Below are 23,889 nucleotides of genomic sequence, written 5' to 3' on the forward strand. Positions count from 1 at the left end.
AGTGAAGTCTGTAGACAGAAGAAAATATATCAACTGATTTTATATACTCTTAATACCTGTTTCAATGTAAGTATTCACTGATGAGCAAATATATCAAATACAGCTAAAATAATAGTGGTGTAGGGAATGAAATAAATATCTGTTACAGCGGATGACTTTCGCATATTGAAATAAAACTTGAGCCCCTAATCACTGTCTTGTCCTGTTTAATAAAACTTTTCTTAGGTTGCAGGTTCTGTCTTCTGTATGGCATAGTTATGGCTCTTAATACTGTGCAGAATTACTGTGCTTCAAACTCTAATAAGAAATAGGATTTCCTTTTTCTATATATTTCTGCTGAAAAATCAGGAAAGTCACTTGTAGTTTGTTATTCAGTATTGTTTATTGGAAATCAATTGTAAAGGTATATACTTTTTAAAGGCTCAGGTATATAGTTAAAAAAAGGAATCAGTATATATTTTTACAGATAGTAGACTTAACTTCTAATTTGTCAGGATTTAAAATTAGTTATTATTACATAGCTCTGTATTTTATATGTATTCTTTAGTATAATTTTTAAAGGTTCCGTATGTCTAAGAACTCTACATGTTAATGACTTATGAATACATTGCCAATAGTTGCATCAAAGTAGTCACATGCTTTCTGAAGGTGTTATTTCTCATAATTTGTTCAAAACTCCTCAAATACCAAGTCAGTAAATTATAAAAGCAATTGTGCTGAAGGTTGTAAACATTTCTGTGCTAAAAATGTACAAACTAGAATGCTTATTTTTTATTTGAAATTGAAACAGTAAGTATTTAAAAAGAAAGAAAAATAGAATATTGCCCTATACGCATACGATAAAAGTCAGAAAGTCTATATGGAAACCATATCTAGAAATATAAAAAAGAAAGGTGCTATACATATTTGAAATGAATTCATTTTAATAGTTATAGCACAGTGTATTTACTCAAATGATTACTTTTAACAATAAGGAAAAGATTGTGAAAATAATTTTTATTGCTCTGCTGTCAATCAAAATCAGAAAGAGATGGTTTATTTTTTAGCTCTTGACTTAAATATCATCTTATATCTACTCAGCAGGTGTGAACAATCCCATTTAATAATGCAAATGTTTGTGTTTGTTTCTTCTCAAATACATTTTGGAATAATTATTATTTTTGTCTTTTTTTTTTTTTTTTTTCCTGTTCTGAGTCCTGTTCCTGGATGACTTTGGGTTGGAGGAGCAAATAACCAGTTTTCAGTCAGAATATTGAAAGATTCCTGTGAAGTATGAGCTTTAGGTTTTTTCATTCACTCTTAGGATGAAATATCCACAGTTGCTTCCACTGTAGGAAAGAGTAGACTTTTCTGTGTTTCTGGCCGTGATCCAGCTCAGGACACAGCACTGGCTTCACAGAGTAGAAATTGCTCATATATGCCTTTCCCCCAGGATTTCTCCTCCCCCAAGCAAGCAATTAAGCAGTCTAGTACTTGGAAGAACAAACTCCCTGCCTAGTATATCAAGATCAAGAAACTTGGTTCATTCACACAATTTTTGGAAATCAAATCAGATTTCTGATAGCAATTACCTGTAGTTAGCTTCCTAACCCCTTGAACGTAGGATGGATTGTTATCCAGGGGATGATTTTCAATTCAATTCAATTACACAGTTAAGCAGGTTCTGATCATGGGTTTGATTATCATTTAGAAATGAAGACTTGCATTTCCATCTCTTATGGCCATTAAATGTTTAGTGCTTCATTTCTTTTTTTGCAGACCTGAGCTTGTGAGTGACAGATTAGTTCATCAGTACTGCGGACCTCCTGTTTTTGTTTTTTCTCATCTCATACAGTCGGGTCACTGTGTCCAATACTCCTTCTGGCACTGCTGTCCCCAGAGGACCTAGCCAGCCCACCATCCTGATGCACAGGCCTGAGGGTCCCGGCTGGCTTCACGTCTATAGACTGACTTTTGCAAATATTGCAGAACAGAGGATATTAAATTAGTTGTTAATAAAAACAACAGATGAACCAAATTAGATGAAAATATTTATCAAGTATATCTGAGAGTTTGCTGGGAGTGGGAGAGAGACAGCTGGATAAAGTGATCATGGATGCACTTCCAGTTGACATTGCTAAAGTACTAGAAGAGAGAAGAGACCACGCATTCTATATTTTAATAGCATTAGAAGTACAATAAAAAGCTGTTTACAATTTCCCTTACTGGTACAATGGATCTTTTATTTTTCAAAGTACATTTCGACAATTTGAAGTGTTGTAAAGTTGTACGTCAGAAGACTAATGCAAATGTCTCAGACAGTGCTCAGTGTGTATGCATGCATTTGGCTTAACAGTATCTCCATGTATGTTTTCTCATATGGAGATTTTAAAACACAAATATTTCACTGTTATAGCATAAAAACAATTAATTTTACATGGATGGTATAATCCCTTGTTCCAAAAAGTATTTAATGTAGATTTAATAATAATTTGCTTACCTAAAATATGCTCAAACTGATGTGCGATGCAAGTGGCCTAGGGAGGGGGGACATTGGCATGATGTAAATAACACACTTGAAGATTGCCCTCAGTCAATTTAGACTGATATTCATGCCTTATATATAAAAATGAAACACTGGGGCTAACCTAACCCTGTTTTACTCATGCAAAGCATAACTCCCATAGACTCTTAAAAAAAGTCATTTTTGTGGGTGTGAATGCTGATATTTTTGAAACTGACAGATTGCTTCAACAAATTTATGTATTTTGGGAGTGTGAAATTATTACTGCTTGAATTTTATTGAGAATACCTTTTCCCCAAGGTATTATGGATGAATGGTATACTAGAAAAAATACAGATTAATTAAGGATTATTCTTTCTTATAAATACTGGTGCTAGTATTCTTTTGATAAGTGCCGGACTCACCAAAATTGAATTTGTAGTATGTATTGTTTATTAACCTAAAAAGCTTCACTTAATATTTCATTCATACTTATAGGAAAGTCTTATGTTAACATTTTACATTTTACCAGATGGACTTAATTTTTATTCCATTTAGAATTTTTTAAAATTAAAGCAGACATTTAAATGATAAAGTCAATTTTGTCCATTTAAGTAAAATTTATCAACATAGCAATACTACTGTACAATAATGTTAATATTAAACAAAAATTAGATGAACTTGAGTCTTGAAACTAAATTTTCTTTTCTATCTCTAAGGTCAATTAATGAAACTATAGGATTCAAGTATCATTTTCAATGCTTAAGAACTTAACACTTTTTGATTCTTACCTCTAACATATGCAGAGAGGTGGCTGCAACTTTTAAAATACAAATGCTTACGAAAGAAAGTTTGCACGTAATAAGTTTCCTGCGTGTAAAATCTATAGCATTTGTTTCGGAGGTAGTGAAGGATGTTTCTTAATTGACCTTTTCTTTGCTATGTAAACTGCATATTACCAGTTTCAAGTATTTTTCTCTTTATTGCTATGAAAATTGGAATATAATTAACATGTCTGCAAATATTGAAAAACTTCACTTTTCAATTGCATTGTGATATTGTACAAGCTGTTACTCTTTTCTAATGCTTGATTGAATAGAAAATAAAGTTGTGACATAAAGTGCAAACATGAAAGGATCAGACTTGAAGAAACAATGTGCCAAAAGATAAATATTGACTTTAATTTGAGCACTAAAAGAAAATCCAAATTACATAACTTTTAAATTAATTTGTAATTTATGGCCAAACCTTTACTTGGGAGATAATAGCTGCTCTATATGTAATCTCAAACTTGGATTTATGTTCTTTTTCCCTTCCCTCCCTCCCTACATCCCTTTCTTCCTTTCTTCTTTTGTTCCTCCCTCGCTCCTTTCTTTTTTTTTTTTTTTTTGGTAGGTGAAATGTGTGTCCAATAAAGTAAATTACCGAGTCAAGCTTTGCTGTGTTAGCCTATGTAAATTGCTCGGTTGAGCCATCTTGTCTTAAACTGATCCAAAATTGTAATGAAGATTTGTACCAGTTTTGCTTTTTACACATTTCTTCTGCATCTCAATTTGAAGAAGAGGTTGTGAGTGAAACACTATCACTACATTTCAGTAAAGATTTGTTTTTCTTTCTATTATTTTCTTGTTTTTCCCAATTCCACAATGTGAGCCAATTATGGTGAATATTGCTTAATTTTTGTTGGAAAAATTCCTTCCTGGTTTGCTGTATGCTTGTGTTATTTTTCTATACCCCATTTATAAATGATAATATTTTTGTTATTTCAGGGATAGCACTTCTCATAAATGTAAAATCGCTGTATGTAGGTAACAGCAAAATAATTGAAAACATCTTTGATTATTTACGTTAAAGGAAATTCTCTAGGGTTTAAAACACTTGTTTTTCAGGTTGACTGGTCTTCAGAAAATAGCTTTTTGTTTTATCAGTAGCTTTAAAACCCTCATGATATGAAAGACTCTTTCTTCAAAAGACAGACCTTAGCTGTTGATACTTGGCACTGATTCTAGGTGAAATGCAACCCTATTCCTTTCAACAGTGCTTTTCTAACCATAAGACAAAAAAAAAAAAAAAAATTGAAGATCAACTGAGTATTCTAACTTTCACCTATTTTCAGGCTTCCCCCCACCTAGGAGGTATATTTTTCCCGTGGGAAAAGGGGCCCACATAATTTCCAGCACTTCCTTAGTCCTAGGGTCAAAGATGCAAATAAACGTGTTGACACCTTTAATGAAAAGAATATAGTCGCTCAAACGTACTGCTCTGACATTTTGCTCCCTTTCTTCAGTGCCATTTCTCCATCAGCTTTTCTTCTCCTTTCCACTGTGAACCAGAGTCAGTTTGATGAGTAATAACTGAAAAGTGAATCTTTGTGGGCTTCCCAGGCAGGAAAGGGCACTGGAAAGAGAGACAAGACCTCGAGCAAAACAAAGCAGAAAGGTAGCAGAAGACTCACCAATATACTTGCTTCTTTAGTTTATATTTCTAAGTTATTCTGTAAGCTTACCTCATCTCACCTAGCAATTCAAATCACACACGAAAAATACAGTAAAACAATACGTTAGCACAGGAGAACTAGAATTAAAAAACAAAGTCTAAGAAAAGGCTTCACAGTGCTTGTGCTGTACGCAAATTTCAATATTAAGGAAAACTTTTCTTTAAATCTTTGGAGCTTTTTACAAGAGGTTAACCAGGGCTCCGATGCTGTGCAATAGCACTTATTATTTCTGGAGTTTAATATGATGCTGACTCTGCATATTTTATGACTTTGATTTTTGATGAATAATTTAAAACTATTTTTGGAAGAAAACATTTATCTCTAACACCTAAAAACTTAGAAAAACAGGTATATTTTGAAAAGATTGCATACCTGTTAAGTGGTGTTTTTAGCATTGATCAGAACCCAGGCAAATTCCTTTTCAAAAGGACAAAGTACAACATTTATAGGGAGCTTAGTTTTCAGTGGAGAATTCATATACAGATTTTGTTTAAAGGAAGTAGGTTTTTGTTGAGAGTAAAAGGTAAATAATGTACTAAGACAGAAGCAAGGATACCAGAAGCCATAATTGATACTGAGGAAATATGAGAGAAAAGTAGATATTTCTTAAATCTTCAGTTCTTTTCCTCCAAATTGGAAGGGCAGAATGGGCAAGAATGGAGCTGGACACACAATAGTAGGGACTATGGCAAGCCAAACTTGCTTCAGACAGAGCTAGTTAATTTTGTAAGTCTCAAATAATACTAGAAAACAAGTCTCTTTCAACCTTTTCTCCAAAAGGTTGAGAGTTAGGACAAATGTAAAATGCTGCTTAATGGGCACATATACAACCAAGAACATCAAACTCATTTCACTTAGTGTCAGTCCTGATGATTCATCATTATAGCCAGGGCGAACTGTGGTCTTTGGGCTGAAACAATTTTATCCATTAAAAAAAAACCCAGAATGTTCCAGCTTGAATCTTATATCCTTAGGGTTACAATATTGAATTCCGAATCGGGAAACTTAATCTTGCAGCCAGATTTGACAAGATGCTGGTTGAATGGTAGTCAGAAGCGATGATTGTGGGATGAAATGCCCCAGGTCAGAAGTTGGGAAAAATAAGAGTTTTGTGAAAGTTTGGCTGTGATATAAGAATGCCAAGTTTGTAAATTTCTCTCCATTCATATCAGCAGATGGTGTTCAAGGATCTTAAAAGTAAATCTCTGTTGTATTCATTTTCTCTGTTTCAATATTTCCTTAACAAAGTGAGTCTTTACACATTCTTAGGTGCATTTCTTGGTGTGTTTCTAGAACTGCTAATACAAGAGGTGTTTGTAGTAATATTCAAAAGGTCTCTGGGAACAAAGGCTAATATGGCTCAAATCCCAAACAGTCCTATATTGTTCCTAGGTAATGTATTAATCCTAGATTCAAGAACTAAAGTTGTGATTTGTTTCCTGAAAACTTTTTTTGTTTGTAAACAAACCTATATCTAGATTTCTAGTGATGAAAGAATTTAGAGTAAAAATGAAAATGAGGCAGTCTAGCAATCTAATTCATTAACACACATGCACACTCACAGACATACTATAAACATTTTAGGAATCTTTGACTATTTAACCTCTAATAATCTAAAAATATTTTGTCTCTGTTTTCAATCTTAGTACCTGAAAAAATTACGGTAGATGTTTACTTAAAATACTCCTCTCAACCTGGTTGAGAATGGAAAAATACTTTGCAACTTTTTTGTTTTTGTTTTGAGATGAGGTCTTGCCATGTTGCTGAGGCTGGCTGTGAACTCCTGGGCTTAAGAGACCCTCCCACCTTAGCCTCCTGCATAGTACTTTGTGCTTTTAAACATCAAGTTTATGGTAAGAATTTGAGTACATAGTCGATCGGAAAACTGCAAACGTATGAATATTGCAGTTATTTCCTTGCAAAAACAGGGGGGCTGTTTGCTTTGCAATGTACTTCCCTTTGTACTAGTGCTGAAACCTATCAACTGCAATTGCTTTCTCCTTTTCTACCATTATTTATCAAATATAATTTAAACAACTAGTTCAGGCAGAGAGTGGAACATCTGAGTAAAAGTGACAGTACATTAACACAATTCTTATATGCATGTGATTGAAGTGAGTTAGTTACATGGTAGACTCCTATGAGTATTTTTGAATTTTTTACTAAAAAATTATAACAGTATTGCCTGCATATGACAAACCATTTCAATAGCACAGAATAGTATAAAGTGGAAAGTAAAGTATCCTGATTCCACTCACCACAAATAACCACTGTTAACTATTTCTTATATATCCTTTCAGAGATTTTCTATGCATGTATATGCAATCCTTATACAATCCAAGTAGAACTATACTATACATAGAGTTCTGTAACTTACTTTCACATATAAAAAACATTTTGAACCTCTTCTCATGTGACTATGAATAGATCTGCATCCTTCTCTGTAGTATTCCCTTTTATGGATATACAGTGATTTATTTAACCAATTCTCTCTTGATCTAGCTTTTAAAAATAAGTTAGTCTCTGCAATCAGTCTAACAAGTTGAGAAGTTTCATTTCTCTTACCATAAAGGATTTCAGAATTTTCCAAATAAGATTTGTTTGAATGAAAAAATGCTCATCGTCACTCGCCATCAGAGAAATGCAAATCAAAACCACAATGAGATACCATCTCACACCAGTTAGAATGGCAATCATTAAGAAGTCAGGAAACAACAGGTGTTGGAGAGGATGTGGAGAAATAGGAACACTTTTACACTGTTGGTGGGATTGTAAACTAGTTCAACCATTATGGAAAACAGTATGGCAATTCCTCAAGGATCTAGAACTCGATGTACCATATGACCCAGCCATCCCACTACTGGGTATATACCCAAAGGATTATAAATTAGTCTACTACAAAGACACATGCACACGTATGTTTATTGCGGCACTATTCACAATAGCAAAGACTTGGAATCAACCCAAATGTCCATCTGTGACAGATTGGATTAAGAAAATGTGGCACATATACACCATGGAATACTATGCAGCCATAAAAAAGGATGAGTTTGCGTCCTTTGTAGGGACATGGATGCAGCTGGAAACCATCATTCTTAGCAAACTATCACAAGAACAGAAAACCAAACACCGCATGTTCTCACTCATAGGTGGGAACTGAACAATGAGATCACTTGGACTCGGGAAGGGGAACATCACGCACTGGGGCCTATCATGGGGAGGGGGGAGGGGGGAGGAGGGAGGGATTGCATTGGGGAGTTATACATGATATAAATGATGAATTGATGGGTGCTGACGAGTTGATGGGTGCAGCACACCAACATGGCATAAGTATACATATGTAACAAACCTGCACGTTATGCACATGTACCCTAGAACTTAAAGTATAATTAAAAAAATAAATAAATAAATAAAAAAAAAAAAAAAAAAAAAAAAAAAAGATTTGTTTGAGCAAAAGAACTCATAAATGGTGTCTCCTGGGAGAAGGTTAAGTGTAATGTTAAAAGTGAAGAGTAGCTTTATGCCACAAGAAAAGAGATGTATCATTTCTATATTGAACACTCAAAACAATTAAAATAGCAATAAAGATCACAATATTGTATTTAGTAACAAAGAGGTAAGAATGACAGAGAGTGGCACAAGGAGCTGGTTCTCAGTCAGACACATTATGACTTGAAAACCTTTATGTTTGCTCCAAGCCACCAAACAACTGAACAAAATGCTTAAGCTATTTTCTTCCATGAGCCTCAATGCTGTTTATTAAGATAATTGACATAGATATATGTTTCCAATGCATGATTCAGTTAATGTATCTAGATTAGTGAAAAAGAGACCAGAAGAAATTCATGGTAATTAACGTCAGTTAAATTTCTGTTTTCTATATTTCATATTGTCAGACCAATCCTTCAACCCTGATTCACAGGTTAAATAATGCAGCCACAAGCAGGGCTGAATCAAAACTAATGAGACTTAGCTCTTGAATTCTACTATATTTAGGGTTTTGAGAAGGCAGACAAAGTGTACATTATTGAAATATTTCAGAGAATGTGAAAAGTTATATTTTACGTTTCTTTTAGGATATGACTTTGCTCGTTCTCTTTAATCACATTACCTCACATATACCAAGAAGACAGTAACGCAGGCGGTAATGAAATCTTATATTTGAATAGGAGATGGGAGTGTGAGCTGACCATGCCATCTTTCCCTACACAGACTTCCAGAACCGAGTCTATGGAACTGTAGGTGTGTTCTTTTTCCCTCTTGTTTCCTCCCTCCAGATGCTAACAGATGCTAAGACAAGTGAGCTTCATCTATAGATTTAAAGTAGCTGACTTCTTTGCCTGGAGCTTAAAACGGGCTTTTGCGAACAAATTGCAGAGTATGACTTTAATATTAATGAACTTGTTTGAAACCCACAACTTTAGAAGTAGATACAGATCATCATCCCCATTTTATAGAAGTGGAAGCTGGCTCAGAGAGGTTATGTATCTTATTTGTAGCCATATTGCTAAGGAGTGGAAGAAATGAGACTTGAACTCATATCATTTTCTGAAATTCCACTGTTTTTCTCTGCCTGCCTTGTAGATCCACCAGGGGCAACCTTTAAAAATCTACTGATGTGAAGGACTCATTCTCATAAATTCTGGTTCTATTTATCTGGGTGGAGTCTGGGTATGAGTATTTTTAAAAAGCTTTACAGATGATTCTAGTGCACTCTATCACAGTACCTCTTAAACTGGATGACTGTTATTTTAAATAATAAAGAAAATACACCTATAAAAATTGAACAATGTAACCCCTCCTGCCCCCCACCAATCATAAATCAATAGCAGAAGAGGAATGGAGGGAATGTAACCTGGTATTCATTTCATGTATCCCTGTGTGTCTGTATGTGTTTCAGTGGGGCTCTTGTAAACTTCCTTGAATATCTAATGTTTAATACCATTTTTCATCCAGAAAAGGGCTAAATATTTACCCATCCAAAAAACAACAGTAGTAATAATCTACCAATAAGTGAGCACTTACTAGGTGCCAGGCACTTTGCTGGTATAATTTAATCCTCAGGCCAGGTCTGTTGTTATTTCCACTTTACCAAGTAGAAGGCTGAGGCTAAGCAAGTGGTGCAAGGCCTCACAGGACAGTAAGTGGCAAAGCTGGAATTGGTCCTGAGAATGCTGGAGGCCAGGTGTAAGTCCTTAATCATATGCAAAATCACACAATTAAAACATGGCCTTAACATTACCTGTGAAAAGTGTCATCTCTTTATGAAAGCTGATTTCATGACAGCAACACCTCATTTACTCCCTCCCTGCCTTCCTCCTTCCTTTCCTCCTTTTCCTCCTCCTACTGTTGCCATCAATAACTGTGGTACTTGGGTTCCACATGGTGGCCTGGAAGATGATCCTTTTGTAAAATGTAAAATGGTAGACCCGTTGGGGAGTGGAAGGCTGGAGGAGCAAATCAGTGCTTTTTGGTAGCTTTCGTCAAAGAGCTGCTCCTAACTTGGAGGCTAGGGAGCCACACTAGCCTCAAATAGTTGATGTCCCAGTCCTCCATGAGCTACACCTTTAGATGCGGCCGACTTTCAATACAGTATCCCAAGTTATTTTCACAAATAAGTTTGTAAGTGCCCCATGTCACAGTCAGATGCCTTTAGACTTGTAAGGTAATCTGAGTACAGAGATGTATAAATTCTATGAATGAATAAATTATTCTTTGGTTAAAGAATAATTATTTAATTGTTTAATAATTAAAACTATTCTTTTGTTAAAATTATCATCTTTAGTAAATAGGGCAGCCATAAAATAAGCTAAGGTGTTTTCATAAGTTACATAATAGAATAGATATTTGGGATTATAAAATAACATTTGAGAGAAATCTCACCTTTTCATGATCAGTTTTAATAATTTTTGCAATTTGCTTCACGTTGTTTCTCAAAGCCGGAAGAAATTTTTTAGGGATAAATTATTTGAGTGCCTTTAAGAACTGATTTGGAAATATCTGTTAAAAGTATTCTTTAGCCTGCTCTGCCGCCTGCCACCGCTGCCCGAGCCCGAGTGGTTCACTGCACGGTGAAGACAGATTCCAGACGCCAGGAACTCACGCCTTCAATCCCAGACACTATGTCCAGCAAAGGCTCCGTGGTTCTGGCCTACAGTGGCGGCCTGGACACCTCGTGCATCCTCGTGTGGCTGAAGGAACAAGGCTATGATGTCATTGCCTACGTGGCCAACATTGGCCAGAAGGAAGACTTCGAGGAAGCCAGGAAGAAGGCACTGAAGCTTGGGGCCAAAAAGGTGTTCATTGAGGATGTCAGCAGGGAGTTTGTGGAGGAGTTCATCTGGCCGGCCATCCAGTCCAGCGCACTGTATGAGCACCGCTACCTCCTGGGCACCTCTCTTGCCAGGCCTTGCATCGCCCGCAAACAAGTGGAAATCGCCCAGCGGGAGGGGGCCAAGTATGTGTCCCATGGCGCCACGGGAAAGGGGAATGATCAGGTCCGGTTTGAGCTCACCTGCTACTCGCTGGCCCCCAGATAAAGGTCATTGCTCCCTGGAGGATGCCCGAATTCTACAACCGGTTCAAGGGCCGCAGTGACCTGATGGAATACACAAAGCAACATGGGATTCCCACCCCGGTCACCCCCAAGAGCCCATGGAGCATGGACGAGAACCTCATGCACATCAGCTACGAGGCTGGAATCCTGGAGAACCCCAAGAACCAAGCGCCTCAGGTCTCTACACGAAGACCCAGGACCCGGCCAAAGCCCCCAACACCCCTGACGTTCTCGAGATCGAGTTCAAAAAAGGGGTCCCCGTGAAGGTGACCAACGTTAAGGATGGCACCACCCACCAGACCTCCTTGGAGCTCTTCATGTACCTGAACGAAGTCGCGGGCAAGCACGGTATGGGCCGTATTGACATCGTGGAGAACCGCTTCATTGGAATGAAGTCCCGAGGTATCTACGAGACCCCAGCAGGCACCATCCTTTACCACGCTCATTTAGACATCGAGGCCTTCACCATGGAACGAGAAGTGCGCAAAATCAAACAAGGCCTGGGCTTGAAGTTTGCTGAGCTGGTGTATACCGGTTTCTGGCACAGCCCTGAGTGTGAATTTGTCCGTCACTGCATTGCCAAGTCCCAGGAGCGAGTGGAAGGGAAAGCGCAGGTGTCCGTCCTCAAGGGCCAGGTGTACATCCTCGGCCGGGAGTCCCCACTGTCTCTCTACAACGAGGAGCTGGTAAGCATGAACGTGCAGGGTGATTATGAGCCAATTGATGCCACCGGGTTCATCAACATCAATTCCCTCAGGCTGAAGGAATATCATCGTCTCCAGAGCAAGGTCACTGCCAAATAGACCCCTGTACATTGAGGAGCTGGGGCCTTCTCAGTTTGCAGCTCCCCCAAGTACAGGCGCTAATTGTTGTGATAATTTGTAATTGTGACTTGCTCTCCCTGGCTGGCAGCTTAGTGGGGCTGCCAGGCCCCAGCTTTGTTCCCTGGTCCCCCTGAAGCCTGCAGACGTTGTGTTGTCACCGAAGGGAAGGGTGGGGGGCAGCTGCGGTGGGGAGCTATAAAATGACAATTAAAAGATACACTAAAAAAAAAATAAGTATTCTTTAATTCTCATTTCTGCATATGAGAGTTTACCTATTTACGCATATACAGGTTATACAAATAAAATATATCCTGAGAATTAGGAGAGAGAGAGAGAGAGAAGTAGGATATATATACACACATATATATGTGTGTGTGTGTATATATATATATTAGGGATATATATACACACACACAGTAGGATATATATACACACACACACACATATATATATATGTGTGTGTGTGTGTGTGTGTGTGTGTGTATATATATTAGGCACTATTCTCTGTGTGTGTGTGTGTGTGTGTGTGTGTATAAGGAAAATTCCCAGAGGAATTTCAGGGAAGGCTTGAAAACAGGTTCATATCTTTTAAAATGCTGATGGAGTCTGAACTATTTGAGATTCATAGCCTCAGAAACTCTTTTATCTTTTGATAAATTAACATTCTGTCAATCATTTATCATCTCTATATCTATCTATCATCTTTTAACTGATTAAGATTCTTGTCTAAATTTGAAATCAATTTCGACTTATTTGCAAGATAAGTTTGCTTTCTCCATCCATCCTTCACAAAAACTCAACAAAATTCCAGCCAAATGTATGTTGGCACTTCTAAACTCATTTTTATGAAATAATTATATTGTATCATTAAGGATTATGGTGATATGAAGTCAGAGATTTTACCAAAAAAAAGTACATGTTAACACAAATTTTGGAAAACTTAAAAAAATCCTGCGGTATTTCTCATATTTCAATATCAGTTTTTGGAAATTGAATTCAATAAAGGGCATCTTTTATCTGGCTGTTTTCAACTCACCTTTTTCCTTTCAAATGGGATTTTAAACATTGGGGCCCTGGAGATGGAGTGGGGCTGAAAAAGAGAACTTTCATCTCTGCTTAGTAGTTTGAAATGTTCACAAAATGTAATCTTGTTTGCATTTGTGTGTTTTGAATGTAAGGCCAAATAGAGTGTACTCCTAAATATCTCCTTTCGCTTTTACAAATGATTCAGCCCTGCCAGACCTCACGGATATATAGTTAGGAAACAAAATGCTGATTTGGTGAAATAAATCAACATGATCTTCAACAAAGCACTTACTGCTTTGGAACATCAGAAAGGAACATAATGCTTGGTAGGGACAGCGCTGTTCTTTTTCTTTTCGTGTCTGGAGCCTGTAATATAATATATCTTACATCTTGTACCGCCACCTCTCCACACCTGCATCCCTCCTTTCAATGATCATTCTGAATCACAGGGAGGAGACATGGTCATTGTTCAAACAGATAAGCTGAGCCTTGATACCATCTCCTGCAAGAGCCCAGCAATGTGGGAAATTGGGTTGAACCTTTTGAAAGGGAGTAAAAGAGAGATGTGTGCTAGAATCCAACACAGTAGACAAGGATACGAGTTGGAGATTTTGTGTATTAAGATCTTGGTAGGTTTTTTCATCTATTCACACCTCCCTTCCTTCAAAATTTCTTGGTGGTTTTCTTTCTCATCTATTCACACTTCCCTTCCTTCAATATTTCTTGGTGGTTTTCTTTCTTTCTAGTTGGACCAAATCTTTATAAGAAATAGAGATTTAAAGGAAATATTGAAGACAAGAGACTATGCTGCCCCCTGGTTATTTGCTTAAAGTCAGCACATTAACTTGATTACTCAGCACAAATTATGGGCTTAAATTATTAATATGTTTATGAACAAATGAACAGAAGAGTATGTCCCTGACTTAACCAATTATTTATTTATGTTTAGGAAGAATTACCATTATACATTAATAAAAAGGTAAATACGTGCCTCATGCACTCATTTTATTCTATTAGAGTTTCAAGGGACAATAAATAAGACCTTTTCTCTAATTTCTGAGTTTGTTTTCATTTAATACTTATAGATCTCATTGAAAACTGTGGCTTTAGATCTGCAACCAAATTAGTTTGCTAGCATCTCATGCCCTGCATTTTGATCTTGGGACAGTCTACCAACAGAAAGTTTGGATCTAATGAAGAGACCCTTTTACCCAGGGTTTCTGCTTCCTACTGGGAGTGGGACAAAGAGGGAAAAGATCGAATTCACATATAGAACTAGAGGCCATGAATGTCACACTCTTATCATGCACCAATGTAATACAAAATTGCTCCTCGCAAGGGTGAGAAGTGTGTTCACATGAAAACCTGAGACCACAGGAACAGAGTGCCTCCCACCTTTCTTTATCTGGGCAATTCCTTCCAGCGAATTTTTTCAGGAAAGAATGATACTGGTGTATTATTGAGGCCATTGTCAGACTGAAAATCCAAGCAAAGGGGCTTGAATGGAATATAATTACGGGCTTTCTGTATTTTCAGTTTAGACTGGTACAGAGATGTTTCTTTTCCTTTCACTTTCTCTCTCTCTCTCTCTCTCTCTCTCTCTCTCTCTCTCTCTCTCTCTCTCACACACACACACACACATCTCTAACTGTATAACATTTTCTCTTCTGTCTCCATACCCCCTCCCTCCCTTCTCTATAACGGAATTGGCCCATAATCATCTTAGAACAGGTAAAGAGTTGAAAGCATTGCTGGAGACCACACAGGTTGTTTTTTCTCTTCATACTCAGCATCTTACTCCTTCCCCTTATCTCCTACTTCCCAGACAATTCCTAAGTCTTTCTAGAGGTATGTCCTGGCCTGTAGTGGGAGCATAGTGGGCACTATGATTCGAATGACTGCTTCATTACAACTGTCACTCTCCTAATTTATACCTCAGTAGAATGCTCGTCTCAAGTGGTTTTGAAGCCTCGAGTTGCCTTTGCTCCATTTGCTCTCTCTCAACATTCCTTGTCTGGGAATTTGTTTTTTGTGCTCTGCTCCTAGCTTCATTTCGGAGTGTATAAATGAGGCTATCCTTGAAAACAGTCATTTTCTATTTTCATATGATGTCTAAAAGGAAAGGGCTTCTCAGCCATGGTTCCTTATTCATACTGCATAACACATTTAATTTAAGCAGCCACCACCATGGTATCCAGCACACGCTTATTTTTAGCAAGTCATAATGTTGAATCTTAAAACGTGAAGGGGGGGACACGAGGTTCTTTGTAACAGATCTTAAAAGACAAAGGGGAGTGGAGAATGAGGACACAGAGTTTGTGTTTCAGAAGTTTGCATCGACTAGATTTTAAGTTATATGGGGATCAGATAAACAAGGCATGTCCAAAGGAGCATGACTGAAAAGCCGCTTATACAGTATGTACCGTTGTCTTCCGGGATTTCATGAAAGTATTCTTCTGTTTGTTTAGTGGCAAAAACAAATCTGTACTAACACTTTGTCACCTTTAAAACATAGTCCCTGAAATATTACTCCAAGTGGAAATACTGTGTTACTATTCACTTTAGCAATGTTTTATGCAGTACAAGTGACTGTGAATAATTTTCATTTTTCTACAGTCTGGGAAATGTATTATTCAAATCATGTTTTAAAACTTTTAATACAAAAGGCCACAGAAGAGTATGTTAATTGGCAGCTTCATGCGTACTTACAAATTGACAAAGTTAATGAATAATAAAATATAATGAATAAAGAGATTATTTTGGTAGTACTTGGAAAACAGTGACTTGAGTTTAGGATCTACTCTAGTTGGTTCTTGAATAATATTTTCTCAAAATAATGTCTAAGTAAAGTTATGTTAATGGACTATTTTTCATTTCTCTGTATAAAGATAAGCAAATAGTAATATCTGATCACTTGACATTTAATTTTTTCTTGGTTTTCCAGCTCAATTTTCAACACACTAGTGAAGATGATTTATACATATACATAAATACCTCTATATATTCATTTTAATGAAATAGGGATTGCTCTTCTGTATAAAAAATTAAGGAAAAAGGAATATAGGCAAAGGTAAAAAGAAAATAAGATTTTAGACTAGATCAGTAAAAAATGCAGTGTTGATTGGTTTCATTTATTTGAATGAGTGTCATGCATAACGGTTATAATTTTCAAGTTTTAAATTAGGATTGTGTAATATTATAAAGTATAAAATGGTATCTAAAAATGTCAGAAATAATGTCTGAGACTGAAATGGGGATTTCTCAGGGGTTGCAGGTTTAAGTTTATGATTCCAGAAATAACCTAAGGGAAAATATGTCTAGCACTTGAACTGACACTGACCAACACTGATATTTGAATTTCAGGTTTTAAACACACACACACACATACATCAGTGGTTCATATTTTTTTTTAATACTATATGGAAACCTTTTTTTTTTTTTTTGTCTTTTCTCAAGAAGTCAAAGCTCGTGAAACACGTAAAGTACTCCAAGTTTAATGCATCAACATAGCATTCTGTGGAATAAGAACATGCCTGGTGTTCTGAGTGCATATTTCAGAGCATTGGCCTCTTGCTGGTCCAAAGGAGTAACATGTTCTCAGGGGCTTGAGCTTCTCCCTTTGGAGGCAAAATTTAGCTGAGTCATTCCTTAGTACCTTTCACGGCTGTGGTTAATATTCATTTTCTTATCTCTCCTAGAAGTGATTTTTCCACTTGGCTGAACAAACCTTTTGTCCACCTAGAATTCAAAATGTCTGCGGCTAATAAAAAGGCAAAACCGTCAATATTTTTAGTGCCAACTCTTCTTTGTTGTTCTCAATTTTCCTATATTCATTGAGCTTTGGATAAATATCATGTCATCTCTTTCTATAGAACATGGGAACTCTAAGCTGCAAGAGTGCTGCATGGATGTACCTGAGTGAATCGACAACCTGGAAATCGGAAATAGACAGCAGAGTGGAATGGGGTGAATGTGAGGAGTCACTCAGTTGGTCAGGAAAGCCAGGCAGGAGAGGCAGAGGTTTTGCAAAACAGTGTTGTGTCATGGTGGTATAACGACTGGTACTCAGTGGGTTTCAGAGGAGGTAAGAGGAATAGGAGGGAGTGAGGAGAAACAGGGAATTGATTCTGCAGGTCCCAGAGGAGGAAGGATAATTCTGCATGGAAGAACTAGGAAAATCCAGCTGCCAGGACAAGGGTGCAAATGAGGCTCTGGGCACAGAAACAAGGTGTCTGCCAGTTTGTTGAACCCAGGGTATGGGGGCAGAGCAGGACTAGAGGCTGATATACATGAATGCTCTTCACCATGCCCATGATAGGGTTGGTGAGCAGAGCTGGGGACAGTCCTGAGTGTGGAGGTGCTAATCAGTGATCCTCTGAGTAAAGAACGGTTGTGTGATCAGAGAATCTAGCTGGCTCTGTTTCGTTTTCCACACTTCCCAATTTTCTTTACCACTACTGTTCCCCTCCCTGGTTCCCTGGTTCAGTCCCTCCTCACTTCATAGCTTGACTTTGCTCTCCCCACTCCTTCAATTCCCATTCCAATTCACACTGCCCTCAGTTCCAGATAAAACCTCAAAACCTGCCATTTTGTATCTTGTCATTCTGCTCACCCACCCACTAATGTGAATTTAAACCCTCTACAGCCTGCTGCCATCTTACTTCCCCAGTCCTTCACTTCCAAGAATCCCCATTGACAGACTGATCAACTCAGATCTTCTTATCGAAAGTTTTTCAAACATTTCCCCAGAAGAAATCCCTGGAAAGCCATGTATTGCAGAAATCCCGGGGAAGTCATGCATATTCATTATATTGACCATAGAATTTGAAACCCAATGCTTAATTTCGGAGGTGTCTTCTATATAGCTCAATGTTCCTCCATTACTTGTGTTTTAAAAAGGGATCAGAAGTACTAAGTTGCTTTCCAGAGATTCCTTGGGAATTCGTGAGCATCTATCCATTCTGTGTCTTGGAGAATGATTAGAATTATACAAACCAGGACAACTTAATTAGAAAAGATATTGTTAAAGAAGCTGTCTTCCAAGAATTTGACCTCTGAAACTTGTCTTTCTCACTGGCCCACTTTCTGGCACTTGCTTCTCCTGCATCTTCAAGGCAATATTGCTAAGTGGTTAAGAGAGGACTGAAATATCTGTTCAGCTACAGAGGGAGGAATTCCGTCAGTCCTTGTAGAATTGTAAGGTCCCAATGGATAATTTTTTATTAACTACTTGAGGCAGGGGCCATGTTTTCCCACAGCCTCTAGCACAATTCTTTGCAAGCTTTTGAATACCAGGCCCATCACCTTTTATAGCTTTTATACCTTGCACAACTTACTTAGCTCCTCTGTGCTTCAGTTCTTGAACAGTGAAGCAAGAGTTATAAAAATCACTACCTCAGAGGGTTGCTGTGAGAATTACACATAAGACAACTCATGTAGAGAATGAAGCACAGTGCTTGACTCACAGAAAACACTACATGTACTTGAGTTAATCTGATTATTGTCACCCATTTACTTCTTTTTGTATCTATCCTCACATTCTTGCTTCTTCAGTACTTAAACTTTCCTTGTAGAAGAAACGGAAGTGCTCATCTATCTTTGCCTTTTGTGTGAGATATTGCTGGTTATGTTTCCTGAAGCTCCTTAGTAAGGGGCTTGGCTTTTTTTTTTTTTTTTTTTTTTTTTGACAGAGTTTTGCTCTTGTTGCCCAGGCTGGAGTGGAATAGCGTGTTCTCAGCTCACTGCAACCTCCACCTCTCTGGTTCAAGTGATTCTCCTGTCTCAGCCTCCTGAGTAGCTGGGATTACAGGCAGCTGCCACTATGCCTGTCTAAGTTTTGGTATTTTTAGTAGAGACAGAGTTTCACCATGTTGGCCAGGCGGTCTCAAACTCCTGACCTCAGGTGATCTGCCCACCTCGGCCTCCCAAAGTGCTGGGATTACAAATGTGAGCCATGCACCCAGCCAGGGCTTGGCTCTTTTTGACCCTAACTGTCTACTCCTAGTTTTCTTACCTCTTTTCTATTTATTTAACTTGCTATTGCGTCCTCCTCCTCTCCAGAAAGAGGCACTCCCAAGGTTTGCTCACAGGTTCTTCTCTTTCTTCTGTATTCCCATCAGCTTTAGTAACTTCAACTATTATTTCTATCTATTCTTTCATTCCCTTGCAACCCTGACCACTTTTTTAGAGCATATCTACCTAGAAAACATCCATGACTTTCCCTTCACAAGCATCATGTTGGATGCTAAATGCATCTTTCCTACAAATCCACTCCACCTGAAAGAATAATGGCACTTACTTTTTACTTTTACTGTGTGCCAGACAGTGTTCTAAGAACTCTGCTTGAGTATCTATCTCAACACGAAAAAGTGGCAAAGTTGAGGTTCAAGTTCAAGCAGGCTTACTCTATGTTTGTACCTCTTGACTTGCTTATTTCCACAAAGGCTGACAGCCTTCCATTCACTGAATCTTGGGCCCTCAGTCACCTTGACTCCCCCCACATTTAATGAATGGAGAGAGCACATGGAATCTATCTGGGGTGAAAAATCTCTTTATCCAGTCTTGCTACCACCCTCCCTTCCAGACTTTTGTTCCTCTTGCCTGAATTACTGACGTAATTCCTCTCTAGTCTTCCTGTTCCTATGTTTTCTGTACATCAGTGACCTTCACACATTTCTTTTTTTCAAACAAATTTAACTTCAGAAGCCCCAAATGTAGAGCAGACAAAGGCAGTGGGGCTCTCATTGAAACTGGGAGAAGAACCCAGATTTCCACCTGCTCTAACCCAGATTTCCACCTGCTGTGTGTTGACTTTGTTCACCATTGAGCCAGATTCTGGATAATTTCCTTAAGACATGGCTTTGAATGCATTCTTCCCTATTCTGAAACACAAGGTAATGCAAAGCCCCACGTCCTGTCTTTTCCTGGTTTGTTTTTGTACTCTCACTCCTCCAATTCAGACTCTAAACTCTAGTCTAATTGAACTAGACTATGCAGTTTTCTCAAACATCTGCAGTTTCTTTCTTCCTTATCTCTAAACTTCCACCACAATTTCTGTCTACTTAAATCTTGTCCATCCTTCTGAAGCAACAGCTCCTGCAGCAATCTTCTACCTGTCTGCCTGACCAGTCTGGCCTCATCTGAATCCTCAGAGCACATCGTGCCTCTTTTTGGCATCCACATTTTGGTTTCTTTTAGGGTTATTATAAGCTTGTGTTCTATTTCCCCTGATGATGACCTCCAGGGGATTACCTCCATGTAGATATGTGTTCAGCACACAGCCTTGAACCTAGACCCACCAAATACGAACATTTGCAGATGGTGAAAAAAATTCATTCACCCAACAAATGCTTACTGAGTATTTGTTAAGCAAATTTCTTGGCCCTCCAGATACACCAAGGTCCCAGCTGTTATGGCCTGATGGCGGGTATGGGTACATGTAAGCAGATGTGATAAGTTGCTCCTTCCCTGAAGAAGGATGAATTTCATACAGTTTTGGAATTTTTAGAGGAAAAAGATTATCAAGTCCAGCTGACCTGAGACCCTTGTTTTAATTCAAAGAGATTAACTGATTTGTTCAAAGGCAGTGGCCAAACCTGGATGAGTCCTGAGTCCTGTTCTCTGGGCACTTACATCACAACTCTCAAGCTACTTCTGACTGGTCTCTAAGCATAAGGTCTTGTTGATTTAGAAAAATGGGAAAAACAGATAATATTCTTTGCAAAATTATCTTTATATGTACATTTATTTTCTCTGAAGAATTTTTAAATGATCAAGTCTTTTCTCTTTCCCTCCTCTATTTATCTCCCCTCAAGCCCATTTTCAACAGTCATGTGAACAATTTATGCAGTTAAGTATCGCTTTACTCCTCATTATAGTTAATAAATTACCTGTGACATCTCCTAGACCTTGCAAGTTCCTGAGATTGGGGTGGTGGAGGGAATCTTCTCCCATATTCTTTATCAGGTACAGGTTTTTTTTTTTTTTTTTTAATCAGGTTCTTTATCTAGTTTCAGCTGTCCTATGTGATTAAAGTGTACTTGAGTGCATTTTAACAAGTCAGGAAGATAGGGTTGCAGTGCTCAGGTCCCAGTGAGAGGAGTTTACATCACATACAATATGATCTCATTTTAAAAAGTCATACCTATATGTAGACATATATGTATTTTGATATTTATTGAGATGTCATGGGATACATAAATGCCATTAGGAGATCTGAACAAATTTCAATAAGTATTGACATGTTCTGTAAAGTATTTTCAATGCAAGGAGAATTTTAGGAAAATTTAAGCAGTAAAGATATTCTTGGCGTTAATCACTTTTTTTTTTTTTTTTTTTTTTTGCGTTTGTTTGTTTTGAGACGGAGTCTCACTCTGTCACCCAGACTGGAGTGCAGTGGCATGATCTCAGCTTACTGCAAGTTCCGCCTCCGGGTTCAAGCAATTCTCCTGCCTCAGCCTCCCAAGTAGGTGGGACTACAGGCGCCCACCACCACACCTGGGTTTGTTTGTTTTTTTTTTTTTTTTTGTATTTTTAGCAGAGACCAGGTTTCACCGTGTTAGCGAGGATGGTCTCCATCTCCTAACCTCGTGATCTGCCCGCCTGGGCCTCACAAAGTGTTGGGATTACAGGCATGAGCCACCATGCCCAGCCGGCATTTATCACATTAGCTGATATAAGGGTGAGTTGGAAGAGGGCAAGGGAGGAAAGGGTAGACCAACAATTATGCTTAATGACTCAACAGTGGAGAACATAGCAATGGGCACTAGAGGGTTAGCTTCAGGAGTCAGATGCTGGAGTTAAGTAGAAGGCATTTGGGGGTAGATCCTAATAGCATCTCCCCTATATAGGCTTCTTTACATGACATTTGAAAAATGTGGAATATACTGTTTGGCTACAGAGGGAGGAATTCTCTCAGTTCCTGTAAAATTGTAAGGTCCCAATGGATACTTTTTTTATTAGCTACTGGAGGCAGGGGCCATATTTTCCCACAGCCTGTAGCACAATTCTTTACACATAGTAGGCACTCAATAAAGATTTGTCAAGTGTATGAATGCACAAGGTTTTCATAAAGGCACGATCCAAGGCTGTTGAGGTGGTTCTTATTCCATTTTTATTGCCATTCAGAACTTACAGCTCCCATAGCAACAATAACTTGTACCCCTCAAGCATATGTAGTATTTAGTTTTTCTGTATGTGGTGTCAACTTTCATGTCATAATATACTATATATGTAACTGGTTAAGTTACTGTTGTTGTGGGAACCATAGACTTTTTCCCATCTAAAATAAGCCCTTGCTAGCCATCCTTGTGTATGCAGAGGTGACAACTACACAACCTTTCCATGCCTAACTCCTCTCACTGACCCTGGGCCTCCTGTTTGGTCGACACATCCAATGACAAGTTTATGTGCTTATTGTAATAACAATGCTGTGCTTAACAGTCTTTTTTGCTAGTAATGCTGTGACATTAATATTTTGAAAGCCCACTTTTAGATTTATTATTGCTTTGTTGGGGAGTACCGTTTTATTACACGTACATTTTGAAAAGGGGATCAATTCAAGAGTCAGTCTGGTTATGAGATGTTCCTAGGCATGATGGCATAGAACAAATATGTTGTCTTATCCTGTCTCATGCTACCAAAGATGAATTGTACTTGCTTTGTTCCCTTAAAGTAGGTACTACAACTTTTTCTTTTCTGTTCGTAATGAGAGATTTTTTTAAAGGGAGCTACTTGAAACCTGGAAAAATAACCAATTCTCATTTTAGTTCATTTTGTAAGTCGTCTTTGTGAATGGCAAGCTAAGGAAAGTGGACAGTGGACAGTTAAGGGTCAGTTAGGGTAAGTCAAGTGGAGTTAAATGCTTCTCCTCTCCAGATGCCAGCAAGCATGTCTGGGGGGACATTGGAGCACAGTGTTTAAGCAGATTGGCCTTGAGCCAGCAGATTTCTGTTTGTGTTACTTGAAGCTTATAGATATACTCTTGGGAAAATCCTCAGAATATGTGTGCTTTTCTAAATGGGAAGCCTCTTACTGTTTAACACTGATTCACTTGTAAGGATTTTACTTGTAGTGATCACTTGGACTGTCTAGTGAAGCAAATACAATATTTTTACCAATATTTATTACACAACAGCCACTAATATCAGACTGCTTTCCAGTGTCTATCTTCTGCTAAATGTTCTCTTCATTTCTTCTACATTTCCACCCTCTCCATTTTCTCAACACACACACACACACACACACACACACACACACACACACACACACACACACAACTTATAATGACATATTAATCTCTCTTATGCATTCATAGCCCTGGCCTCAAGACCGATTTTTGTTTCTCCCAATGCTATAAATTGGGTCGCTCAAACATATTTGTTGAAATGGAACAAAAACACTCTGACATTTTGTTTATAGAGTATCTAGAAAGGATCAGGGTCAACAGAGACTTGTCTTCCCACTCCTGTCCTTTTTGCGTCTTTTCTGCCCCATGCACACGGTC

At 38.0% G+C, this 23,889-nt stretch overlaps 1 protein-coding gene and 1 pseudogene across 4 annotated transcripts in view; both read left to right on the forward strand.

Moving 5' to 3' along the window:
• POU6F2 (POU class 6 homeobox 2) overlaps positions 1–23,889 on the forward strand; it is a 503,614-nt gene that overhangs the window by 1,652 nt on the left and 478,073 nt on the right. The window lies entirely within an intron of this gene.
• On the forward strand, positions 11,006–12,581 carry LOC104663113 (annotated as a pseudogene). Its single transcript, XR_748095.2, has one exon. The product of XR_748095.2 is annotated as an argininosuccinate synthase pseudogene (transcript).

Source organism: Rhinopithecus roxellana, chromosome 6 (assembly GCF_007565055.1).
Source record: "Rhinopithecus roxellana isolate Shanxi Qingling chromosome 6, ASM756505v1, whole genome shotgun sequence".
NCBI classification, from domain to species: domain Eukaryota; kingdom Metazoa; phylum Chordata; class Mammalia; order Primates; family Cercopithecidae; genus Rhinopithecus; species Rhinopithecus roxellana.